The 27247-nt window shown below is 40.5% G+C and overlaps 1 long non-coding RNA gene across 1 annotated transcript in view; it reads left to right on the forward strand.

The window, feature by feature from the left end:
* Positions 1 to 304: 304 nt before the first annotated feature.
* LOC107982807 (uncharacterized) overlaps positions 305 to 27247 on the forward strand; it is an 88424-nt gene continuing 61481 nt past the window's right edge. Inside the window, exons 1-2 of the long non-coding RNA XR_001730254.2 lie at positions 305 to 354; positions 11888 to 12017. This is a non-coding gene — a long non-coding RNA (uncharacterized LOC107982807). The remainder of the gene's footprint in view (positions 355 to 11887; positions 12018 to 27247) is intronic.

Raw genomic sequence — 27247 nt, forward strand, 5'->3', positions numbered from 1 at the left:
CATGATGGAAAAAAATTAAGATATATTTAAAATCAGCATAAAAATTGATTTAAACTGTGCTGCTCTCATTTCTTATTATTACAAAAAGTTTGATTTTGTTGGCTTGTGTTATTTGTGTCTGTAAAAGATTCACTTTCCAGCCTGTGTCCTACTGGGATAGACAGAAGCAACATCAAGTGATAAGTGCCAGCCAAAGATACTGTTGTCCTGCTATAACTGTGATTTCATGAACTCATGCCATAAACTCCTATGAATGTGTATTGCAGCAGTATTGTGACAAATATATGTCCATGCCTTATCTCTTACAGCTTGGAAAGATGACACTGTTGAATTACGACAGCTGGAATCACACAGGTAGGGACTTCTGGGAGATGCAGTGGACAAAGCAACTTTCCTAAGGTCTAGTTTCCTTGATTTAAACCAGTTTTTTTTTTTACCAAGATGTGTGCCCAAGTACAACTCAAAATTGCCTGTGTGCGGGGCAAAGTAGCTCTAGGAGTGGCTTTTGTGCAAAGTTCCAAACATGGATTAAAATTATATAAATGTTACTGTTTATGTTTTAGTTCTTCTAACGAGAGTTCAGATTGACATTTTTCTTTCCTAGTCTCAGCTACTATTACTCAGTCATAGCCCTTACAACAAGCAATACATTTAAACAATGCATATGAAACAGAATATGCCACAAATTATGGGAGGGGGCAGGTCAGTCCTCTCCTGGCTATACCAGTTACAGCAATGTTCCTGTGATCAAAAGGGGGAAAACAGCTACATAATTAGTATTTAACATCTGCATTAAACATGGAACAGTTACCTTTCCAGACTACGACTCTCAGAATCCATCAGCTGGTTGAGGGATTATATGAGTAATAATCCAAAAAAACATACCTTTTTAGGGCTTTTTCCTATATGTATTTTTAAAGAAGAGCCAAGCAGACTATCTGCTATGTGTCCCAGATTGTCTTATCTCCAGCAATTTCATTTGTTACCCTTTTTAGTGCATTTAGATGTACATTACACTCACTCTGGAGAAGAGCAATGGAACCCACTCTGGAGAGAGCAACTGAATGTTACCTTTGTTTTCACACCTTCCATATACTTCATCATTATTGAACAAACAAGAACTTTGAATATTTATTTATCTTTTTGCCCACTACACGGAATAATTGGTTCCCCCTTTTCCCTACTTTGTTTTCAGTTTTAATCAAGGACAGATTCTTTTTTTTTTTTTGGGGGGGGGGGGTTCTGTTGTTTTATTAACTTCCTAGAACCGCTTTGATTTTCTGCCCCCGGACAACTACCAAAGGAAGTGGGTGGCGTTCTTTGCTCTTTGGTTTAATTGCTTTAGCCCTTGTAAAATAAACCAGCGTTCATTTTCTAAAACAGGACAATTTGACCAATGCGAATCAAGGCTAGGACAAAAAGCTTTGCTCCCAAAGTTCACAGTTCCACTGGCTTATTATACAGCTAAACTTCACAGAAAAATGTTCAAAATCTCTCACCGTATTGGATATCTAACTCTTTGAGAATCCCAGCACAGTTATATGACAGTTACAAAGCATTCATGGAAAGATGTCCTTTAACATTGTCACAGTCATCTAGTTGGGAAGGGATATGTGACTGGAGGAAACGGCAGTTTAACTTGTCATTCAAGTTGAAAGAACTATCCCATTCCTGAATTAGTTTTTCATAATAATACTATTGATATTACTGTAGGATTTCATAGCTTCCAGCTGTTTTGATTTGGCAGGAATGACCCAGTTAACCCCACTTTCATCCCACATCCCCAACCTAATAGAAGGAGATTTGAGGGCAGAGTCTTGGTCTTCCCTGTAGGCTCAGGCAAAAGCAAACTGCTGCAGCCTCATTAACAGTGTTTGATCATGGTGCTCATCACACATGATGGGATTTTTCAGAGCTATGAGTGTATGGCAAAATCCGATATTTTACTTAGTTCTCCAGGGGTGGGGGTGTGCTATGATACTAAAGGAAAAACTACACATTATGTTAAAACTATGGCTAGCAAAAGTGCTACTGGATTGGTGGGAAGTAATCCTGACTACATCCCCATTGCTTTCTCCCCATGGCCTTGACTATGAAACTTATGTCATGGAGGTGTTCTGGTGTCTCGAACACTCTATATATGGATCCATGACAAAGGGAGCCAGTTCAGCCTCTTGTGGAAGTTAATTTCAAAGAGAGGGAGCAGTCACAGTTTTGCAAGGGCAGAAAGATTAATCAGAAATATTCAAACAATTTACTCTAGTGGGGAATAATAATTGGATTCAGAGCAGGAAAACAGTCTTATATTTGCCTTCTACATGGAGACAAGATGATGGATACTTAACAATTGTCCACAACACAAGTCCTCTACCCCATACTTCAAGTAGCCAGTTTTCTATTTCCCTATTTTCCCACATAGTAAACTTCATTGGATCTTGAGAAGCAACTTTTGGAGGAATGCAAGTGGCCTCAAAGAAGGAAGTAGGGCTGACCTATCCCATTCATCACATGGACCTTTTTGGATGATCTTTCAATCCAGACCTCTGCAAGAGGTGGCAATGCTTTGCAGCACAGCAAACAACAAGCTATTCTTCAAATGCAATTTTGTCTGAAAACTGAGCAATGTTTCAGCACTATTTTACATACAAGTTAGAGGTTGGAGATGAAAAATATTCTAGCCTTTTTTGTTTTGTTGGCACTGTTAACTCCCAATCCTTCAGGAGCATTTTTGAAGGAGTCATTAGTAATGAAGCTAGCAGTCTTAAAACTCGCCAACATATTAACACTTGAAAGCGATCACATTGACAGACTCCAATAAAAGCGTCTCCCCCCCACTACTTTGTTTCTGCTTTTAAGAGAAACTGTGAAATAGTATAAATATAAACAGCACATGTTTGGCATGGAATCATGAAACTGGCTGGTTCTATTTCTGTCATGTTAGAAGTGTTAATTCCATATCCTTTCTTATTTTTCCTCCCTCTTTTCTTTGTTTCTTTTTTAATACAAAGAGAAGCAAACAGTAGAACTGCCTTATAGTTCATTGGCAGGGAACTAGACTAGGTGACTCTTCCAATACTATAGTTGTATGACATGGTTTAGATATTTTGTTGTTGCGTGCCATCAAGTCATGGCTAATTTAGGCAATCCAATGGCAGAGTTTTCAAAGGCTGAGAATGTGTGACTCAAGGTCATACATTCAGTTTCCATGGCCAAGCAGGGAATCAAATTCTGTTCCTCAGAGTCAACAACAAACTTTATTACGGTCCATGACCAGCACAAAGTGGGGCACAAACGCCCTGGAAATGGGAAACACAGTTCCCTAGCGAGGCAGTTATAAAAAACAGATTAGAGTCATAGTCCAGTGGTCAGGGCCTATTTCAAATATTTAGAGCTCCATAGTAATAGTCTCCAGTGCCTGCCAATTCAGAGAGCATGGTATGCACCATGCACAGGCAAATGATTATTTCTGTGCTACCAATGTGCACAGCTTGGACAAAGCCACAGGACTTTTGAGATCTGATTCCACATCTGTGAAACAGTCTTCCATTGGACCTCTAGCTGGAGAAGAAACTTGTCTATTTTTGTAAGGGATAGAAGTACTTTGATGCACTGGATTAAATTGTTTACTGTATATATCCTATTTATTTCAGAGGCTGCCTAAGTATCAACACTGTGTTTAGAAGTAACAGTGACTATCTATTTACCCATGTCAATTTATTGGCAGGATCTTGTGGTGGTGAATGGAGCAGGGGGAGATTCAACAAATGTAGGCACAAACCAACCACTCTATTCACAGTAACCTCTCAAACACCTCAAATCTGGTTTGGAAGGATGGGGAAGACCTCTGGGGCAGACTTTCAGACAATATGGAGGCCTAGTTGTGGAACAAGGGGGAAAGAATGAACACAAGCTGTTTTGTAACCCTTCATGGAATGCTGGCTTTATCTCTTTGCTCCAAATTATGTTGTTGCAAAAATAGGGGGGGGGGGGGTTGGTCTTGCTGAGAAGTTTCTAATCATCTAACACAGTGGTTCTCAACCGGTGGATCCCCAGGTGTTTTGACCTACTCCCAGAAATCCCAGCCAGTTTGCCAGCTATTAGGATTTCTGGGAGTTGAAGGCCAAAAACATCTGGGGACACATAGGTTGAGAACCACTGATCTAACAGAACCATCTTTTCTCAAAGGTGCTACAATATTCAGACGCACATATGTAAGAAATTATAGCTAATCCTGGTTACTTTGGATAGATGAGTGTGCATCTTTTGAAAGGTTGTTGGTTTCATTTTTTAAAACTAGGAAGCAGAGTGCTTTCCCCACTGTTGCTCTCCTTTTTAAAAAAAATACTCATTAGCCAGGGTCTAGTTGTATGAGCAGGAGGAAGGTGGAGCAAGAGACATGACCAGATAAAATTTGGAAATGTTCCTTCAGAGAGATATGCCGAGTGAACTGCTGGTTGGAAAGAAATTGTTCCAAGCAAATAATGCCCTAATCCAATTCTGAGAATTACCTTTCCTGGTGTTCTCTTTTTTTTTTCTTCCTCTTCTTCTTCTTCTTCTTTTTTTTTTTTTTTGGAGCCAAGCAGATGGAACTGGCAATCCGGTAGAAGCTCTGACATAATGCAATACGTGGCACAAAAACTACCTTGGGGTCCTGAATCTTAGCTTCAATCCTCTGTGCTTCATCCCAATTAACTTCATTTGAAAAATGTTAAAGTTTATCGAGCAATCTGTATGCTTCTTGAACTGGCAAAGCTCCATGTCTGGTGGGTAACTTTCACCATCTGTTCTGAAAGGAAAGGACAGAGACTCCAGCAATAGGATTGGGGGAGAGCGAAAAGATTTGCTGGTGTTCTAATGTTACAATGCCATTTTGATTTGTACAGTTCACATTTTTTTCTGTTGCATGTTGATTTATTGTGGTCCTATGGCCAAAAGGACAGTCTATCAATAAACAGCAACAATGTGTGCTTTAGGTATTCAGAATGCAAAGTGTTTTGGGTACAACTGTTTGATTCTCCCACACTTTTTCTTCTGATAGAACCTGCTGCTGCTACTCAGTTGTTTAGTCGTCTCCGACTCTTCATGACCTCATGGACCAGTCCACGCCAAAGCTCCCTGTCAGCCGTCACCGCCCCCAGTTCCTTCAAGGTCAACCCAGTCACTTCAAGGATACCGTCCATCCATCTTGCCCTTGGTCGGCCTCTCTTCCTTTTTCCTTCCATTTTCCCCAGCATTGTGATCTTTTCCAAGCTTTCCTGTCTTCTCATGATGAGGCCAAAATACTTCAGCTTTGCCTCTAATATCCTTCCCTCCAGTGAGCAGCCGGGCATTATTTCCTGGAGGATGGACTGGTTGGATCTTCTTGTGGTCCAAGGCACTCTCAGGATTTTTCTCCAGCACCAGAGTTCAAAAGCGTCTATCTTCCTTCGCTCAGCCTTCCTTATGGTCCGGCTCTTGCATCCATAGGTTACTATGGGGAATACCATTGCTTTTACTATGCGGACCTTCGTTGCCAGTGTGATGTCTCTGCTCTTCACTATTTTGTCAAGGTTGGCCATTGCTCTCCTCCCAAGTAAACGTCTTCTGACTTCCTGGCTACAGTCTGCATTTGCAGTGATCTTCACGCCTAGAAATATAAAGTCTGTCACTGCCTCCACGTTTTCTCCCTCTATTTGCCAATTATTAATAGGTGTAGTTGCCATGATCTTGGTTTTCTTGATGTTTAACTGCAACCTAGCTTTTGCACTTTCTTCTTTCACCTTGGTGATAAGGCTCCTCAGCTCTTCCTCACTTTCGGCCATCAGAGTGGTATCATCTGCATACCTAGGGATGTTAATGTTTCTTCCAGCAATTTGCACATAATGAGAAGATAGGAAAGCTTGGAGAAGATAATGATGCTGTGAAAATGGAAGGAAAAGGAAGGACTAAGGGCAAGATGAATGGATCGTATCCTTGAAGTGACTGGCTTGATCTTTAAGGAACTGGGAGTGGTGACAGCCAACAGGGAGCTCTGGCGTGGGCTGGTTCATGAGGTCACGAAGAGTCGGAAGCAACTGAACAAAACAACAAGGGTTCCCTCCAAACTCTTAGAAGCAGTGAAGGAAATGATATACACTCCACCTTTCATGGTTTGACAGGGACAGTACCAATTAATCCTTGGGAACCCCACTTTTCAGTTGCTTTTAAAATGTCCAAGTTTCTCTCTCCTCCTCTCACGTTCCCCTTTTGACCTCAGCTTACAAATTGAGTCCAAAGCACAGAAGTAATTTGCACCCAATTAATTGGGTAGAGGGAGAGAAAATGCGGGGACAGAATCTTACCCTTTCCAGGAGACTTAGACAAAAGCTAACTAATGCAGTCTCTCTTAGCTTGTGTGAAAACTTTTGCTGTCTTGACTGTACTCTGATTGTTTGGTCACATATGTTCTAAACAGTATTGGAGTGTGCGAAATAAAGACATGTTACCAATGTATTTGGGCTGAAGTAGAGCTGCATTTACTACAAATGTGTAGAGGGAGTGATTAGTGATTAGGGCATTCAACTGACTCCAGGGCAAGCCTACTCCTAAGTGACCTATGCCACCTTGGTCCAGAGAAGGGAAGTCGGTGAGAAAAACCACCCTTTGAAATACCCACCATTATAGGAAGGTGGTTACAAGTCCCATCTCTAGTTGAAGTCCTGGAGCCTCCGGTGGCGCAATGGGTTAAAGCTTGAAGGTTGGGTTGCTGACCTGAAAGCTGCCAGGTTCAAATCCCACCTGGGGAGAGTGCGGATGAGCTCCCTCTATCAGCTCCAGCTCCATGCGGGGACATGAGAGAAACCTCCCACAAGGATGGTAAAAACATCAAAAACATCCAGGCGTCCCCTGGGCAACGTCCTTGCAGACGGCCAATTCTCTCACTCCAGAAGCCACTCAAGTTGCTCCTGACACGGAAAAAATGTGATGAGGGAAGGAAGCTGGGTGCGCAGGGTGCTACAAGCCACCCCGCCTGCCTTCCCTTTTGCCAACAATTGCCAGCACAATGGCACGGCTCGAAAGGGCCATGCAAAGAGGTCCAGTGGTTAGGGATTACTATGCCAGTCATTGGAAAAGAAGTGTTGCCTAGTGTTTGTCATTACTATATGAAACCTGTCTATGCATATCTGTCACAGGCAAACAGCAAGCTTCTGCTTTGTAGTTCCTCCTTCCTAAAGGTAGCAAACAGGCCTATCCAAAGATTGGATGATGGTCCAGTTGTATTCTGGCTCTCTTCCTGAGGACATGTGAACACCAGTTTGGATGTCAATGTCAGTATAACCCTCAAGAAAAGGAACCACATGAGAAAAATGGTTTCAGTAACACTCTTAGATTTGTTGTCATTTTTAGAACTTCACTTCACATAGTTGCCTGCCCCACTTCCTCACAGATGTCTTGGAACTAATGCAACCCAATTTAGAGACCTTCTGTTCCCCAGCTGTTGCACAGAGCCATCCTGCTCTCCATGGGTTATGCCACTACAGCCCAAAAACTGACACAAGTGTCCCATAAAATCCAAAGAACATGACTGTTTTCTGCTGAAGCTTTCTGCTAGATCAGTGGTTCTCAACCTGGGATCCCCAGATGTTTTTGGCCTACAACTACCAGAAATCCCAGCCAGTTTACCAGATGTTAGGATTTCTGGGAGCTGAAGGCCAAAACATCTGGGGACTCACAAGTTGAAAACCACTGTGCTAGATGAATGTGTGCTGCTGCCTCATGTTGAAAGGCATTCTCCAAACCATTTCCCAATGTATGATTATATGTTCTCCTGCAACTGGCACCACACAGCTATAAGAACAGAATTTCAACTGAATAGCAGCTGTGCAGCTCATGAGGCAAAGCCCTGTTTCAAAGACTGGGTTTCACCAATGTCCATGCAATACGTTGGCACAGATCCTATGAATTGGAATCGCAGTGGAAGAGATAACAAGAAAATTAAGCTTTCCTCAAGACCAGTATTAAAGAAGTTAAAAACATCTTGGGGGAGAGATGAGTGGTGAATTCAGATTTTCATCCAAATTTTAAAAGAGATCTCTAAAGTATTGAACCCTTTCTCCCAAATTGGATCAATACATTGGATCTCTCTTTTAAAGTCTGGACTAAAACCTAGAGTAGATTCCCTGTTCCACTGCTGTGGGAGCCACCAGCTGCTACTGATTACTTGACTGATTAGTAAAGCAAAGAAACATCAATGCCAACTGGTAGGCATATTGTAGTTAAGCTTTCAGGAAGGCGCAGGATAAACCCACTACTTCCGCTGTCTGGACACCAGTCCAGACAGCTGTCCTGTGGTTTTCTGGGCTAAATTAGCCCGGAAAACCACGAGGACACCTAGCCCTTCCCCAACCCCCCTCCCCACCCTCCACTCCCAAACTGCTTTGAAAAGTAAGAAAAAAATTACCTTGCCTCCATTAGTTGTCCGACATTTCTCCTGGAGCGTAGCAATTATCCTCCAGGAGAGCACGTGGAGGGGGTGGGCAGGGAGAGAGAGGAGGAAAATTGCTTTTAAACTGTGGTGGCCAGAATTGGACATAGAGAGGCACCATGATTCCCCGATCTAGACACTATAATCCTTTTAATGCAGCCCAAAATCCCATTGGCTTTTTAGCTGCTGCATCAAACCATTGCTGCATGTTTAACTTGTTGTCCACAAAGACTCCAATATATTTTCCACGTGTACTGTTTTCGAGCCAGGCATCACCCATCTTGTATCTTTCCATTTCATTTTTTCTGCCTAAGTATAGAATGTTGAAATTCATTTTGTTAGTTTTGGCCCAGCTCTCTAATCTGTTAAGGTCATTTTGAATTGTGATTGTGTCCTCTGGAGCAGGAGTTCTAAAACATTTTCAGCCATGGAGCCCTTTTGAAGCAAAAGTTTCTCGTGGAGACCCAATAAATGTTTCTATATTATATTGTACATGATAATATATATATATATATATATATATATATATATATATATATATATATATATATCTCAGACATGGGCCGAGCCAGTGGCAAATGGATGGAGAGTGTTTGTGTGAACTAATTCAATTAGTGCAAAAAAAAAAAAAAAAAGATAAAAAGGAAAAAAAAAGGTGGGGTGGAGGAGGAAGGAAAGAACAATACAATATTTAAAATGAAGAACAATTTAAATCAACTTAAACCTAACAGTATTTCAGTGGAAGATCCCTGGGGTCATCCAATCTAATCTCATTCAGCCATGCAGGAAAAGCACAATCAAAGCATCCCCAATAGATGGCCACTCAGCCTTTGTAATGATGATGATGATAATCCTCAGCATGTCTGTCTTTGTAATGATGATGATGATAATCCTCAGCATGTCTATCTTGTTTGCTGTGTCATAATAATAAAATAATAATAATAATAATAATAATAATAATAATAATAATAATAATAGCAGAAACACCAGAGGCCATCCAGTCCAACCGCCTTCTGCCATTCAGGAAGAACTCAATCAAAGCACCCCCAGAATGGTGGGAGGGAAATAGGGTTTGGAAGCAAAGAAAGGGGGGTGGGTGTGAGAAGGAAAATAGTCTGGGCAACGAGGTGGGGAAGGGTCTGTGCCCTTTGAGGATGCTGCTGCTGCTGGTATCTACTGCTACTGCTGTTGTTTCTGGCAGCTCAAAACTTTAATTTCCCTGCATTTTTAGGAGAAGGACAGAGAAAGAGGCGGGAAGCAGCACGGTGCTGCGGAGCCCCTCACTGAAACCCTTGGAGCCCCAAAGGCTCCACAGAGCACCATTTGAGAACCCCTGCTCTGGAGTAACAGCTATCCCTTCTAATTTAGTGTCCTGTAAATCTTCATCTAAGTCATTAATAAAGATGTTGAACAGCACTGGGCCCAGGACCAAACCCTGCGACACCTCAACTAGAACAATTGGTCAGAGTAAATAGTAGGGCTGCGCATCAAGGTGAGAAATTGTTATGAACACTTTCATCACTATTAAAAGCCACACCATTTCTGTGATTTTTTTTTAATGTGGGAGGAAGTGACTATTCTGCATGCTTTGGCCTGAATGGGTTTTGACTGCCACTGTGACGCCTCAGGGCAATGTGAGCACTGGGAACCAGACACGGAGGCCAATAAACAATCTAATATCTTTATTAAAGAAATAAAGGAGACAAATAAAAATAAGCAGAGTATATAGTCCAGCAATAGTCCTTTCAGAAAAGGTCAAATATAGTCCAGTAATGTGAAAGTAGATGTCCAGTATTAGAGTTCAAAGTTTTAAATCCGATAACCGAAACACACTCAAACTGCTAGGCTGTTTGAGTGGGGATTATAGCAGTGTCTGTCAAAGAGTTCCAGGTTTCAATTCTGAGGCTAGGATACAAGGCAAGACAAAGTTAGTTGTGGTAGAGCTGAATCGCTGTCCAGGCTTGGCAGGGAGACGAGATGCAACGCCCGGTCTACTCGAGAGTAGCGCGCTGCAGAAACTAGAGTTGATGTGAATTCCTCAACTGACACGTTGACACTGCAAAGGTCAGTCTGCGCCCAGAACTTTTATGGGACTACAATCTCCCCTCAAGCCAGGTGTCTGAACACTCTTTCCCAGATGCAACCCTCCCGCTAAACTCTCAAGGGAACTGGCTTAATTAGCGCTTGCTCTCTCCGCTAATCTAGCGCTTTTTCTCTTATTCTGCTTCTCCGAGTGAGATGTTTTCCAAAACAATCTTCGCTCAAAAGGAGCGCTCTCTGGAGAACCGGGCTCTGGCTCAAGGGCCTTTGTAATTAACTGTGGGCTAAAACTGTCAACAGGGGACATCTGGAAGGGGGCAGAATCTTGCGGAATCGGCACCAACCCCATATCTTCTTCCGTCTGATCCATAATGGCGACGGGGTCATGACTCGAGGGTCTCTGAGACACTACAGCCACCATGTTCATAAATGCTTAGTGTAACGGATCTTGCCTACCCTACAAGGCCCACCGTGCAGGACTGGTGTGTGGCCATTTTGTAAGCAGGGCTGATTGTGTGGCCCTTTTGCAGGCCTTACTTGCAACAGCTCAGCAGATCAAGGGGAAGGAGCAGTCAGGCAGCCATTACAATAGGGGCAGTCTGGTTGGCTGAAGTTGCTTGGCAACTGGAGATGGGTGGAGTCAAAGTGACAGTTGAAGCCAAGCAGCCAGAGAGTTCTTTTTCAGTTAGGGTTTGAAACTCAATCAGTTAGCAGTTGGTTTTTGAAATTCAGACCATTGGTAATTGTGTTTAGAAAAGGAAGCCTTTTTGAAAAAATATAGTGAAAGTGTTCAGGAAAGAGGGGCTGAGAACTATATTGTGAACTCTAAAGTCTAGAGTGTTGCTGTTTAAATCCCAGGAGAAGTGGATTTAAAAGTAAATTGTCCAGTTTGTGTTTCCTTGGTGAAGGAACATATTTACACAGAAACCAAATTATAAGACCATCCTTTGAAGAGAAAAGCAAAGGCCTTTAATGAAACTGCTAAGCATCTTTACTATGCAATGTTAATGAAACCATCACTCATATTTACCATTCAAACTACAAATAAACAACAGTTTCTTGTTTCTCCTCACACAAAGTGTCACGTGTGTCTCTTTCAATATCCCAACCTAGAAGAGGCTCCTGAATAAAGCATTGGTGGTAGCATTGGTAGAGGTAGCAAGTTCGAATCCTCTACATTTTGATGGCAGCAGAAATAAAAGCCTTGACAATTCTGGCAAATTTGAAAAATCTTCTCCATTCTACATTGTTTAACCCCCCCCCCCCCCCATCCTCTATATTTAGCATTGCTTATGCAAACCCTAGGAAATTATGGACTCACTTTAGGTTCCGTTCCTCCTCAATAACATCAGAGTTGGGTTTGTTCTGATTGGTTGATTAATTAAAATATCTTCATGTTCACAGTGTGATTCCTGACTGGCTGAGATATTCCATGAAGAAGAAGACATGGTTACTATGGGAGAAGATAGTCATGAAGCATCAACTTCATAGAGTGGTGGTGGAGAAGGAGGAAGGATGGTGGTAACAGCAACATGTAATGCTTTAAATATTTTAAATATAGTTTTAGCATTTAAATAGTATTAACACACTGACTGGTGAAGGGACCAATCAATAGTCTAAACATAGTGTAATATAAAATGATTCCCATGTAATTAAAACCTACAACATATGATAAACCTGAAAGGGCTTATGGTGTAATTTTAACATGTTGAACCCACCTATTAGAAAACACTTTGTAAGATTTTACCTAAACATTAAGAAGAACTTCCTGATGGTAAGAGCTGATTGGCAATGGAATATGTTGCCTGGGAGCGTAATGGAGTCTCCTTCTTTGGAAGTTTTTAAACAGAGTGGATGGCCATCTGTTTGGAGTGCTTTGATTGTCAATTCTTGCATGGCAGAAGTTTGAATGGGATGGCTCTTGAGTTTTTTTTTTCAGTTTTATGATTCAAGAAGCAGTAAATCTGACTGACTTCAGTTGGCTCTTTTCTGTTTTGGGCTGTATCTGTAGAGCCAGAGAGTGCCTACTGACTAATCAACAGGGGAAATCATATCTATGCACTGGAAAGGTCAATGGAATGGAGGAATTTTTTGATTGCAACCAGTTTTATCAGAGAGTCAGTTAAGGTCAGAGTTTTCATGGTTAAGATGGTTGTGTAGGAAGATGATATTAAGAATGTGTCCCAACTGCCTTTATCTGTGTGGTCACTGCTTCTTATGGCCTCCTGCATTATGTTAAGGGGCACAATGAGTTCCCATGAGACACACACTAGCCTGCCTCAGAGTGCCCTGAAGACCAGTGTTTGCAATAAGGCTTTGTTAATCATTGCCTCTAGGCCTTGGCCTTCCCCAGTGCTTTATCCACAGTATTCAAAAAGAAATAGATTTTGATACAGAAAGCCACGTGGCACATGATGGTCTGGGTTACTCTACAAATAGTCTCTCGCCCACAACAGTATTTTCATTTGGGGATATCTTTGTGTTAGAATGATTGATTTAAATAGTGCATAAATCAATGAATTACCGCACTTGTAGCTCTGAACAGGATTCCTATCTGAATAGTTTTGGATGAAGGTGAGATATCAATATCTGCAATATCTAACAGATCAGTGTCAATTTGATTAAAACTGGGCTGTGCCAAAACTGCTTATGTAATCTCATATAAAACATGAGGGTGACATTTTTAAAGTATTCATCATATTGTAGGCACAGCATTTTGCAGACATTGGGCCATCAAGGTTAACCTACCTGGAATTAAACTACTGATGAAATAGCTTATAGAATATCCAGTGCTAATAGCTTATAGAATATCCAGTGCCACAGATCTGGATGACTCTAATACCACCGGCTCAAGTATGGATTTCTGAGGGATTTTGTTGGATTAAATCCTCTAAATGTTACCTCACTGTTAAGGAACTTGAAGTACGTTATATCAAAAGTGAAAGTTGACTTTCAAAGGTTTTTACTGCTAGACCTATGTAACTTAGGTGTCATTACCAATGAAAAGATTGGGACTTCCACCATGACTAACTTTTTAGATTGATCTCAACAGAACCTTACGTGCAGCAAATTTAATTTGTATCCAGCCTAATAACATTAAAAAGTAGATTGCAACTCAATCCGCCACCTTAAATTGCCCCATATTGATTTTAGTGATTTTCTAGTTGATTGATTAATAGTTTCAGTGGGTGATCCCTTATGTAAAGCATATTTTATACACTTCTCCATGCTTTTTTCTCTCAACCAATCTTCCCCCTAACTTCCCTTAATCCACACAACATTTTAGTTCTTCTCTTCTTTCCCCTGTTCCCTGTTCCATCTGTGCAACAGCCCTACTGACACTGAAGTATAAAAAGGTAGCTACGTGCCAGGTTGCCCCTTCTTATCTGGTCACAGTATGTTCTCCTGAAGCAAATTTTTGGCCTGGGATAGTGTATATGTGTTTATCTGTATTTTATATGCTTTATTTTTATCAGAACAGGGATAGACAGTACATAATGTCTTCAGGCTGGATTGGTTACACAGCAGATAAGGGGGAGGTGGATTTTGTACATTCACTTACCTGGCTGTGAAGCTGCCTTGCTTGCAGAGAAATAGCTGTGGACAAAACATTCACATTGTTTCCAGCTTTACCTGCAAGCACCTGACCCATGTCAACAAAACGAGATTCAAGCTGAGATTTCACTCTTTCTGTGTTGACTGCAAAGGGGAAGGTCCAGCACTTCTTTTTGGTTTCTAGCTCTTTTCTTACTTTACATTTTTATTCTTTCCACATATCTCCTGCTTCTTTTCTTTTTTGGCTAATTAGTAATAATTAGTATGCAATCATTTACATTTCCACTGCATTCAGAGAAAGATAGTTACAATCAACTGTAAAGGAGTAATCCTGTTTATCTCTTCATGCTCTAACATTAACCTGCTGGCAATATAATTTCTAATTTGTAATGCTAAATTGGACAATTTTTTTCAGGAAACGATGAAAACAAGGGTGCAAATGAGTCATCTACCAGAATCTACCAAAATTCTAGAATGTATCAGAAAATTAAGAAAAATATTTAGATCCTCCTCCAAGTAGCTTGCAATAGTTAAAATGTCACAACTACATTGTAAAGCAATAATGCAAACAGCAACAACAATAAACCATCTTCAACTAATAGCAAAATGAAAACACTCAGCAAGTGAAAACTGGATAGAGTTCATTTGTTGCATCAGGAATAATCTGTCTAGCAATAAAAAAAAACCCTGCCAGAATCATGAGCTTTTTTTATAACTGATAGAAAGAGACACTGCAGGCCAAAGCAGCCCAAATGGCAGACTGGTGCCAACTTTGGATTCTTTTCAGTATCAGGTCAACACGCGGCTTGTGTGTGTGTGTATGTGTGTGTGTGTGGGGGGGTGGGTGGGTGGGTTGTAATTGACTTTTAAGTATTCATATTTTTAAAAACTCTCTTAGCGTTCTTAATCAGGTTTAACTCCCATGAGTTGCTTGATGAGTTTGATCTTGTCACTTATTGATTTTAATGTGAATTTTTTTAATTTTTTTATAAAAGCATTCCCAAGTTGCAAAAATCTGACTTGCAATTGACTAATAGTTAAAAATGGGGATGAAACAACAGGAAGTGAGAAAAATCTACACCTAGGAAGGGAAATTCACTCCTGAAAGAGGTATCATGGGGAGAAAAGTGTCTCCACTAAAGTTTTCTCCCAATCCTTGTTTCTACAACATGCCACATTTTCCAAAATCCAGTTATCACAGGGACAGAAAGTGAGATGACATCTTGTGAACAGGGGCACAAAACAAACAAGTGTTAACCTTTCCTTATGCAATCCAAAGATAGATATATAATATATATCTGGAGTTACACTTAAATGTACCTGTTCCAACTGACATACAAATTCAACTGAAGAACAAACCTACAGAACCTATCTTGCTTGTAACTTTGGGGACTGGCTATACACCATTAACTCTGGGAACCATTTAATCTGCAGCCCCCTGGTCTAAATAGGAACAGCACAGCACATATCAGGAAGATCATGGCTCAAGCTCCAGCACAGAATTACATAGCAAGGCCCCTCAGCTTTACCAGTCTGGCATTTATTGCTGGCATTCAGAATCCTATACACAATATTCACCATGGTTCTGATCTGCACCAGAGCATTGTGTATAATTGGAATTGGAATTGTTTTGGTAAATACTTCAGGTGTTTCTGATGAAGACGAAAATTGTATTAATACATCTCTTCTTTCTGGAAATATTGAAACCATATTCTTTTTAGATTTTCCCCATCTCAACAAATGCCTTATGGAAAACAGGCAGGAAAAACTCATTAGGAGAATTCAGAATACAATAATTTCAAATAGCCTTATTAGATTTAAATAGGCATAATATGGAATGCCATTAACAGCTGGTATTTTTAGGGGACTTGGGTACTGTTCCATTATCCAGACTGAGGCCAGAAGAGGGCGCTAGAGTAGGATAGTCCATTTTAGGGGGGGGGGGAAGGGGGTTGAAGGAGTTAAACTATTTTCCTCTGTTTTCCTCTTATTCCCCCACCCATGCCGACATCATCAAAGCAACCATTGTTTATGATATGGGAAGGGAATAACTTGCAAAAATGGAGAAAATTGTTTTTCTCCTTCACCCCCCCCCCCCCCAATAAAATGAACTATTATTCTCTGTCTAGGACCCCTTTTGGAGTCTGCCCGGATAATGGAACAGTACCGGGACTTCTACTAAACGATAATAAAAATTTAGGAAAAATGCGTGCTTGAACAGATTTGGGAATAAATGATGCAATAAGGCAACTGGAATATGTTAAATTGTTTAAAATAAGTTAATAAAGTTTATAAATTACAAAAAAAAATGAGTGCCATGACTTATCCACAAGGAAAGAAGAAGGGAAAGAGAAAGGGAGGAAGGCAATTTAATTCTTATCCTCTGGATAAATTCACATTTCCTAAGCTAAGAAATAAAAAAAAATACATAAGAAAATGTCAGTTCCTGAGAACTTTAAATCTGGACCCCTGTCTGTCACATTACAGTTCCAAATGGTTGAATACAATCCCATCAAGCTAAAGAAAATTGGCAGTATCTCTTATTTTGCCTTTGAAATAGGAAACTACATTTTATGGTGACAGCTATATGAATAGTTAAATGTAATTATTGATATAACAACAGGTTTCTGAAAGTGGGTTTTCCCTAAGTCTAAAGGACTTGAGGGCTTATAATAAAAAGTGGATTCATCCATGGTTTATAACGGGTTCCCAGAAGTAAAATAGGACAGGACTTCTGAACTTTTAACGGTTATGTAGAAGATGAAACAGTTTTACAGGTAACTAAGTGACCAAATGGTTAGTGTTAGACTAAGGGCGCTTTTAGACAGGCCTTAAACCTGTATTGAAGTAAATTTAAGAAACCAGCTTCAGCATGGGTTTAAATCCCTGTGCCACCTGCAAAAAAATAGGCCTTTCTGGTGGAGTGCCCAATGCTTTCCTAGTAATTACCGGGATGGCATGGGGCCATCCAACCCCCAAAAAAGCCCTTAAAAGAAGAAATAACTTACCAGGCCAACATTAAGGAACTACTTGAGTCCTCCTGGTGCATCGAAATGTTTCACCAGGAGATGGGGAGCGGAAGGCAGGAGCGATTTTGCTCCTGTCCCCTCCCCGCCTCCTGGCACATAATACCCTATTAAACAAGGGACTTTAGGGAAGGCCAGGATCTAATGGGGTATCAAAATAATTTGGGACAATGCAGGATTTACCTGCTTTCTCCCAAATTAATCCACTTTTACTAGAGGCATCATTTGGATGCCTCCAGTAAAAGCCCGACAGGCCCTGCATTTTGGAGCTTATCTGGAAGAGCCCTAGGACTCCAGGAATCCCGGATTCAAATACCTGCTCAGCCATGAAAACCCACTTGGGGACTTTCAGCAGATTTTTCAGTGTTAGGTAACTTCAAACCTCCTTTTCTGAAGAAAATCTTATGATAGGATTACTATACATGGGTGTTAACTAGATTGTACCTAACAAGAAAATGGAATTTCAGGAAGTGTAGTTTATCATGCAAAGGATGTAGAGTCAGGAGTTGTTTCCTCCCCTCCCCCTTTCCCCTCACTGGTTTCCCTTGGTTGTAATTTGATCAAAATCTTTTTTAAATCATGGAAATTTACTGGGATACTTTAGACAAGTCACATTCTCTCTGCCTCAGAGCAAGTCAAAGGCAACTCTCCCAAGCAAACCTTGCCAAGAAAACTTCATGACTTAGGGTCACCATAAGTCAGAAATGACTTGCAGGCACTCAGAAACAATCAAAAGCCCTTTTCTTGAGTGCTTTTATCTTCTAGCATTTCCAGAATAAAAGAAGGAAGACAGCATGCAATTCAGAAAATCATAAAAAAGGGGGAGGTCTCATTATTCATTATAAACAAAGGAAGGATTACACTTTAAGAGTGCCTGATTTTAATAAAAAGGATTATGAAAATGGCAAATGTTCTTATTACAAGCTTATTATATTCAAATTCCCACCAGCCTCACTATTAAATGCTATTAGCTTTGTAAGAATCGCAGCCACAGGAAGTCTACAAGGGAAAAGTTAAAAGATGAAAACTCTCTACAGCTTGGTTAGAATGTGCCAGGACCTCGCTCCAGGGGATAACACCCATATGGATCCATGCATTTCCCGCAAAAGAGATTGCTTCTCAGCAACGATGTACAATTATATTACCCTGAATGTACCTGAATTTGTCTTGACTGGGCCTGTATTTTCAGGCAAGGCTAGCAAAACAATCAGGTTGAAATTCAGAAAAACTACTGCTGGGCAAAGTTGAGATCCCTGATCTAGATGGAACAACAAACTGTCTGTTTATAAGGCTACTTGTGTTATTGACAGATTGAAAACTTCTATATGGAACCATGGATAGACTCTGTACAAGGCAGCTTTCCATATTGCTTTACTTATGATTGCCAGATTGATAACTGGAGAGGGACTCTTATAATTTTAATTGTTGTGTAGAAGATGGAATTTCAACAAGTGTTGCTAGTCAGGTAACAACAGTGGCTGAAATCTTTTTTTTTTTTACACACATCCATTACATGTACAGGCACGATCACCAGTTTTGCCTCAAATAATTTTAATCTTAACAGAAACTCAAACTGCTTTTTCAGTTTATTGCATTCAAAAAAGCAGTTTGGAGAACTGTCATGGAAGTTCTTTAAAGGGAAAGTCGGCACTGGGAGCAGGGGGACATAGGGAATAAAATATCATGCAGCTGTTTCTTCTTTAGCTGTATTGTGCAAACTTCTTAACTACTTTGGGCTCAAAAAAGTTTAAACAGGGTCAGCTGGCTGTCAAAGGCGCTCTGCTGCTCTGAGCAGGATGGGGCATCTCCAGATTATCTGGTAACAGTGAAAAATCATCTGGAGGTACATTTTCAGGGCCTGTGCCGCTTCTGCCTGATGTTTTCTGTTCATTACATTTTAAAATAAAAATTGGACCCCACACCATCAACAATTGCTTGCAGGACAGCTTACAAAAATTAAAACAAGTTCATACATCAACAGCACACAAATAATAATAAAATGTTGCCTCAAGCAGATGGGAGTTTAAAGAAAAGGATGGTGCTTAACCTTGTCAGACCCAGCAAATTTTCTATTCAACTATTATCTCATTTTTCTGAGACAGAGCGTAATGGTTTAAATGGTGTACTATGACTCTGTAAAACCAGAGTTTGAATACTTACTTGGCTATGGAAACCTACTAGGTGAACTGGGAAAGTTATGCTCTCTCAGCTCAAAAGAAGACAATGACAAAAAACTGAACACTTTTCCCCATGAAAACCCCATGATATAGGTATTTGTATCTGCCCCCTTTCCCAAGAAAAAAATGCAGCTAAGGAGGAATTTTGTGAGGAAATATTTAAGCACTTCTTGCTTACAAACAGACTGCTGAAGGCAGTCCAAGAGATCCTAAAATGGGCCCCTGCTGCTATATGGGGCTATTTTTCTGCTCCCATTCCCTCCTCTCACTGAAGCTCAGTTCACACAAACAAAGGATTAGGTGCCTGAGTGGTGCCTCATTTATTACACTTTTAACTGCAAATAATAATCATATGTCGGAATGATTCTTCAGCTTAAACACTTGGAAGGCAACAAACAGCTGCTCATGGAGATCTTCAAACAATCATGATTAAAACCTCTCAGAACACAAAATCTAACTTCAAAACAATATCAATACATAGTAACTGAACAAAAATAGGTCCTAGTGAATCAAATAGGTCTAGGATGAAGTGTCACAGATCCTAATGGCTCCTACTGCTCCTGACCAAAACCAAAATACTTCTTGCAAATACCTGCTAATATTGAGAGCATATGGATTTGGCTCTCAACAATAGTGATGCACCTTGAAAAGTCAGCAAGAGGGGCTCCTGCAAAGCATACTCTTTTCTGTGTTAGTTGTACAAGGTTATCATTTTTTCTTCTTTATTGAAAAGAAGCCTGCTCTTTCCATCTCTTATACTTAATTTTGATATATCCTTGAAACCATCTTGCCACCCAATTTTCTGTGGAATATCCTAGTTGTGTTTCTTTTCTTGTCTGAAGTCAGGATCCAACCCCCCCCCCCCCAAAGGTTGATTTTTAGAAATGACCTCTAGTTACCCCTGTCAGAAGCCTCGACCTCCATATACCTTTAAGGCCTGGTCTGAGGAGGAGGAGGGGGGCCATTTGGTGGGGCCTTTTGCCCCTGACTTGGAGCCTGCCTATCTTTGCTACTGCATTTTCCCCTATGAATTGGTGTGGACCCTAAGATCTGCTGGGGAGGCCCTTCTCTCACTCCCACCACTGTCACAAGCATGGTTGGTGGAAACGAGAGAGGGGGGCTTCTCTGGAACCCCCTCCCCAGGGAGATTAGGCTAGCACCCACTCTACCTTCCACAAGAACCTCAAAACATGCATGTTCCAATATACATTTGATAATAGTTAAGCCCCTGTCCATGAATGCCCAGACCTAATTGACTGTTTGATTGAACCCAGCACTTTACCCCCAGCCCTGGCCTTATTATCCGCTTTTTATGCAAGCCCATGCCCAGCCCTCTCTAATTTCTGATCTGTCCACCATATTCCTGGTTTTGGTTATTGAGGTTTGCTTTGATTCATTTTAATGATGTTTTTATACTCTACTGTTTTTAATTGTTTAATTAGATTGTTATATGTTTATTATGTTTTTAAATGTGTTTTTAGTTGGCTAATTCAGTTGTTGCTGGGCTTGGTCCCACTTGTAAACTACATTGAATCCATTTGGGGAGATGGTGGCAGGATATAAAAATAGAGTTATTATAAAGCTATTATTATTAATGTTTGCCATCTATGTACCCTGTAATCCACTCTGAGTCCTCTGGTGGAGATAGAGCAAAATATAAATAAAGTATATTATTATCTGTATGTCTTACCCTAAACTCTCCCTCCCCAGACTTTACTGCCCTTACCTTCCACTCAGTTCTCTTAAATACCATGTGCTTAAATGGAAAAAAAACTTTGAAATCAGTTGATTGATTGATTTTTCTGAAACCTGGCAGGCTTGCTGCCCTGCTCATGTCTCACTGTGCCACAATTTGAGGGGATACCTCTTGTAATTTTATAAAAATGTATGTGTTAATTGTTTTTTTTAAAAAAAAATCCTAAAATCAGTAGATGTATTAATCTTTCTGAAACTTTTCAGGATTGATGTCCTGCTTATGTTGTTCTACTATGCAGAAATTCAAGTGGGTACCTCTTGTAGTTCATTTTTAATTGTATGAAAACAATTAAAGAAAATCCTAAAAATCAGTGGATGGTTGAAATATTCTGAAACTTGGTGGACTTAAAGTTGTAAATATTGCCTACAAGTGTGCCAAGTTTCATCCTTAGAAGAAATTAGTTTCTAAAATTTCCCCATTGGAATAAATGGAACAAATCTTAATGAAGCAATTACAAAGCTTTGAAGATTCAAATTACTAATCTTTACGAAATGAAGCAGGGGCCATCCAAATCTCTGAAACAAATTATCAATTTGATTTTGACCATATTGCACACCTCTATTTCTCATCACACTGTACACCAATCATATAAACTGTAACTCTTACAGCCATTAATGTATTTTGAACTAATATGACTGCTGATCATAATTGGTACCAATCACAGCAATGTCTATTTTTTTTTCAAATGTCTATAATATGTCAATGTCTGTAAAGGTAAGACATGTCAGATCTGGAAGAATTAACCTGATATCTTTCCTTGGCTAACAGGAGAAATAAAGTTCTGACACTGCCCTCCATCCTGCGTGTTCCATTGGAATCAATCGAGCTTGGCATGCCAGGCAAACCCCAAGATTTCAGACTACACTTTGATCTTCCAGGGCTATATTGAATGTATCAAGAGCAGAACTGTATTTCCCAGTCCTGTCTTATGTGTCTGTTCAGTAGGAAGTGTGAAGAATATCTCTACATCCAAAGGAACAAGGAACATTAACATATGGGTTCACCGAGGACAGCTTGATGCTTTCTCTTAAATATTTAGAATGTGTGTGTGGTGGTAGGAAAGAATAGGCATTGGGTACAAACTTGATTCCTTTCTACCTGTTCTGCATCTGTATGGGAGAACATGTGAGAGTGTGTAGTACACACAAATGGGCTGAATTGAGTAAAGTGGTTTCTGGAAGAATGTATCTTCATAACTTCTAGTGAAATGGATTTGTTTCTTCCCAGCTGCAAGCTGGAGTTAGAATAGTCTAGGAAACAAGCAATTCTGAACTCTTATGGATCTTTTTAAGCTTTTATTTTATTAAAAAAAACAAGCAAACAAGAACTTGTAAGAACACTGTTTTGTCCAATTTTGCAAGAAATAACCATGTGTTACAGTGTGCTTGGTCATTAAATTAAGTTTCACACCTAGGACTAACATTAACAATGGTAGACATGGCTCCTTGTTTCTCAATACTAATTTTCAAATTCTTAGGTCAATAATACAACCACACAGAAATGTCTAGCTTTTTGAAAAAGTCAAGTAGCTAAAGTCATTTTTGCAGAGCTCCTTACAAATATTGCACAGAAAGCAATGACATCATAACAATGAAAGAAGGAAGTGTAATAGAACAAAGCAGAGCAAAAGCTATAAAAGAATTATTAGTTTTTCACAGTTCCATGGAGTCTGGGTTTTTTCATGACTTAGCTGATGTGGCAATGTTATGAGTGTTCATTAGGTATATTGGGGAAAAAAGTCAAATTAAATTTCATGAGGGGAAGTTGGAGTTCTTCCACTACCTGATGGAGGTCGCATCTACACAGGCCTAAAATTCAAATGAAATTGGTGTTTTAAACATCGATTTCATTCTATGTCAGAGGCCAGGTGGCTGGTGAAAACTTTGCCTTTTTGGTGGAGGTTGCCAGATACCCTCCCGGACCAATCAAGATCAGCCAAGGCAGGATGGGATTGACACCCCCCCCCCCAACCAAAAACCTACCTTGGAGGCCTGCAAATGGAGGCATGCCTCTGGAGAGAGCTCTTGTCATATCAAAATGGAGCCTGGAGCTCTCAACAGAAAATCCTCGGTCCCCTGTCCAAAGCTCCCAACTCATCCTTTTGAAATAAGTGGAGCTCTCTGGTGGTCTTTGCTTCTTCCACCTGTCTTCCCAAGAATTTTGTAAGGTTTTTCAGAGGCATGCTGATGGATTCTTTCCAGAAGTGGAGAGTGACTTTTGTAGATAGTCCATGTTTTGCAATTGTACAATAGAGTTGGAAGGATAATAGCTTTAAAAACAAGCAACTTGGATCCCCATGAATGTCCTGATCTTGAGCACTCTGCTTCATTTGAAAAAAAAATTGTGCTTGCAGAGCTCAAAAGAGTGTTGTATTTCAGTGCTGATGTCACTTTTTGTGGAGAGGTGCCTGTCAAGGTCACAGAAATGGTCAATATTTTCTAATGTCACATCATATAACTGTATTTCTGGCACTGCAGAGGGATAGGTAGTGTCTGCTGGTAGAGCACTTTGGTTTTCTTGGTGTTCAGTGAGAGCTAAGCTTTTCATTGTATCTGCGGGGGTTTAAAGTGGCTTGTAGGTCTTTCTCTGAATTAGAACAGGCTATATTATCATCGGCATATTGAAGTTCTATAACAGACATTGTTGTGACCTTACTTTTGGCTTCCAGCCTGCTGAGGTTAAAGAGCTTGTCATTTGTCTGATAGGTGATTTCCACACTGTTGGGAAGCTTCCCATCAACAAGATGTAGAATCATAGCTATGAAAATGGAAAATAAGGTTGGGGCAATAACATATCCCTGTTTGACACCTGATCCTACAATAAATAGATCACTTTGAGATCAGTTGCTGCCCCAAACCATTGCCATCATGTCAGAATGAGAGAGCCACAAAACGTTCACAAATTTATCAGGGCGCCCGATTTTCAAGGAAATGGTCCAGTAAATTCTGTTTCACACTATTGAAAGCTTTTGTAAGGTTGATGAATGCCATGAACAAAAGTTTATTTTGTTCCCTACATTTTTCTTGGAGCCATCTGCAATGAAAGTCATATCTACTGTTCACATCTACAAATCATGGCATGCATCCTCTCTAGAGGATGTATGCCATGATTTGTTGGGCCATAAATGACCCACTTGGCTTTAAAGAATCCCTATGTGTTGTTGTCATCTGCAAAGTATTGGATTTCTTGAGCCTTTATTGTTCACCTTTATTGTTCTTGGATTCTGGTCTTTCTTTGGCACTGGCATAGATCAGTTTCTTGGCAGCACATCTTTGCCAGATTTGGAAGGCTTTCCTTTTCTTATAAATTATATGTAGGATCTTATTATCATTCTCATCTAACTAGCCTTGATATTTCTTAATTTGGTATCCAGTGGTTTGTTCACAGGCTGTAATGATAGAGGTCTTCAGTTTCTTTCAATATTCTTCAACATTTTCAGCGTGTTCCATAGGTAGATAGATGATTATTGCGTGTTTTTTGAAGAAGGGCTAATTTAGAGGGCTCCAAGGATGTTAATTTTATGCCTTATCTTTCTTCCTTGGAGTCTAAGTTAGGGGGTAATCTTGATGGCTATTGTGGATCTAATTAATCGGCGATCTGTCCAGCGGTCATCAGCACTTGTCATTGCTCTTTTGAGAAATACATCATGGTGCTGTCTGGCATGTATAATAATATAGGTTAAGAGGTTCCAAAGCTTTGACCGGGGGTTCTTCCATGACGTCTTAAACTTATTTTTCTGGTAGAAGAGTGTGTTGATGTTGACAAGGTTGTGTTTCGCACATTTGGTGAGAAATAGGATACCATTTGAGTCACTGCTTCCAACCCTATCTTTCCCTATAGTCCCGTGGTGAAACTTGGTGGGCTAACAGTGGTAGATGTGTCCTCCAAGTGTAGCCATTTTAATCTCAATAGCCCTAAAAATGATGAGAAGGGGGGGGGGGCTAGGAAGCCTCCCCATTGCCGCCAATGGGCTGGATTTTGACTCATTTTTCAGTTGCCAACCAAAAATGGCTTTTTGGACAGCGGCTGTTTATGGGAGGTTTATGAAAAATAAATCTGCGGATCTGCCAAAATTCAGATAACAGAAACAGATAACGGTTCAGCTGAATTCCACAAGCTAATGTATACCATTATATGTTTCCTGAAAGGTTTAAGCTTCAACCATTCTCACAGAGTTAGAAAGAATATTCATTAATATTTGTTTCCAGTTGAAAAAATGAGTTCCCAGAGAGTTAGAAAGTCAGTCAGGAAGAATAAACCACCAATAATCTTGTGCAATTTCCCCCCATATTATTTCTGTATATAAAATGGTTGTGCACACACATACAAATAATTCATGTGTTTTCTGCGCAGAATGATTACTCCAGAATGTACTTCAGGATATCCAGTGGAGAATTTACCTGGGAATGTTCCTTTTCTCCCACAGTTAGGAGAAAACTATGGTAATTATTCATCATCATCTTCTTTTCATTGTGTGTAGAAAAGAGTCCACTGGTGTTTCCCACCAGAGGGCTGCATGCAACATAAATCTGTGAGAATAGTAACGGCAGTGTTTTCCTTCTGGCTAATCTGTATTTGAGATCTTTTTTGTCACCCTCCCCGCTCTAATTTTACACCACAATGACAAAATAGCTCTGTGAGCCCAAAACACACAAACTAATACAAAGTCCAAGAGACTATGATAACCCTGCGTTTTAGGAAAAAAACAGAAATTTTAAAAATTGGGAAGATGGAAAGGACAAAATTGGGAGCTTGGATTATCAAATTACTCATACTCTTTCATTTCTGTGAGGCTCTGAACTTGTGGGATGTACTGTTACACAATATGGTGCCAACTGATAAAATTCCAAATATGAAAATGATGTGGTGGTAAAAAAAATCTTGCAAGTATTGACCAGGCGTTGTTTTGTTGGTTATGAGTGATAACACTTCAATAGATTCTGGAAATGCATGGTGTCCAAAACTGAATTTGGTTGTATTGTTCTTGCTATAAGGATTTAGCTCTTAATATTTTCTAAGCACTGGAAAGGATCAGCTAGACAGATCCAATACCAAGAAGTCAACATGATACAGACAGAAAAGCAAAAGAAGAGAAAAGAACACCTAACTTAGGTGATCCCTCGTAGGCCGAGGATGATGGTTCTCCCATTCTGGTGTCTTGGGGGTGTGTCCATAGGTGGCTGAAGAGACCTATTCTTGATCTGCATGTTCTCCCGCAGTGAGGACATCGGTTTCCAGGTGGAAGGCAGTCCCAGTCAGGGATGGCTTGATGCGCCTTCCTCTTGGTCCTTTTCTCCCTTAAACCCTCCATTCATACCTCTTCGAACTCCACAGCACTGCTGGTCACAGATGACCTCCAATTGGTGCGCTCAAGGGCCAGGGCTTCCCAGTTCTCAGTGTCTATGCCCATCTTTGAATCTCTTTTCCTGTCCACCAACTTTCCATTTTCCGTTCTTAAGTTTGGAGTATAGTAACTGCTTTGGGAGATGGTGGTCGGGCATTCGGAAAACATGGCCAGTCCAGCGGAGTTGATGACGTAGGAGCATCGTTTCAATGCTGGTGGTTTTTGCTTCTTCCAACACACTGACATTTGTCCACCTGTCTTCCCGAGAGATTTGCAGGGTTTTTTGGAGGCAACAGTGATGGAATTGCTCCAGGAGTTGAGTGTGACGTTTGTAGACCGTCCATGTTTTGCAGGCATAGAGCAGGGTTGGGAGGACAATGGCTTTATAAATGAGCACCTTGGTATCTCTATGGATGTCCCGATCATCAAACACTCTCTGCTTCATTCGGAAAAATGCTGCACTCGCAGAGCTCAGGCGGTGTTGTATTTCAGTGTCAATGTTGACTTTTGTGGAGAAGTGGCTGCCAAGGTAGTGGAAATGGTCAACATTTTCTAACGTCACACCATTTCTGGCCTTGCAGAGGGATTGACTGGTGCCTGTTGGAAGAGCACTTTGGTTTTCTTGATGTTCAGTGAGAGGCCGAGTTTCTCGTATGCTTCTGCAAGGGTGTTTATAGTGGCTTGTCGGTCTTCTTCTGAATGCGCACAGACTACGTTGTCATCAGCATATTGGAGTTATATAATGGATGTTGTGGTGACCTTGGTTTTGGCTTTCAGTCTGCTGAGGTTAAACAGCTTGCCATCTCTTGAATAGATTATTTCCACTCTGGTGGGAAGCTTCCCATCAACAAGGTGAAGTATCATAGCAATGAAGATGGAAAATAAGGTTGGGGCAATAACATATCC

Source organism: Anolis carolinensis, chromosome 1 (genome assembly GCF_035594765.1).
Source record: "Anolis carolinensis isolate JA03-04 chromosome 1, rAnoCar3.1.pri, whole genome shotgun sequence".
NCBI classification, from domain to species: Eukaryota; Metazoa; Chordata; class Lepidosauria; order Squamata; family Dactyloidae; genus Anolis; species Anolis carolinensis.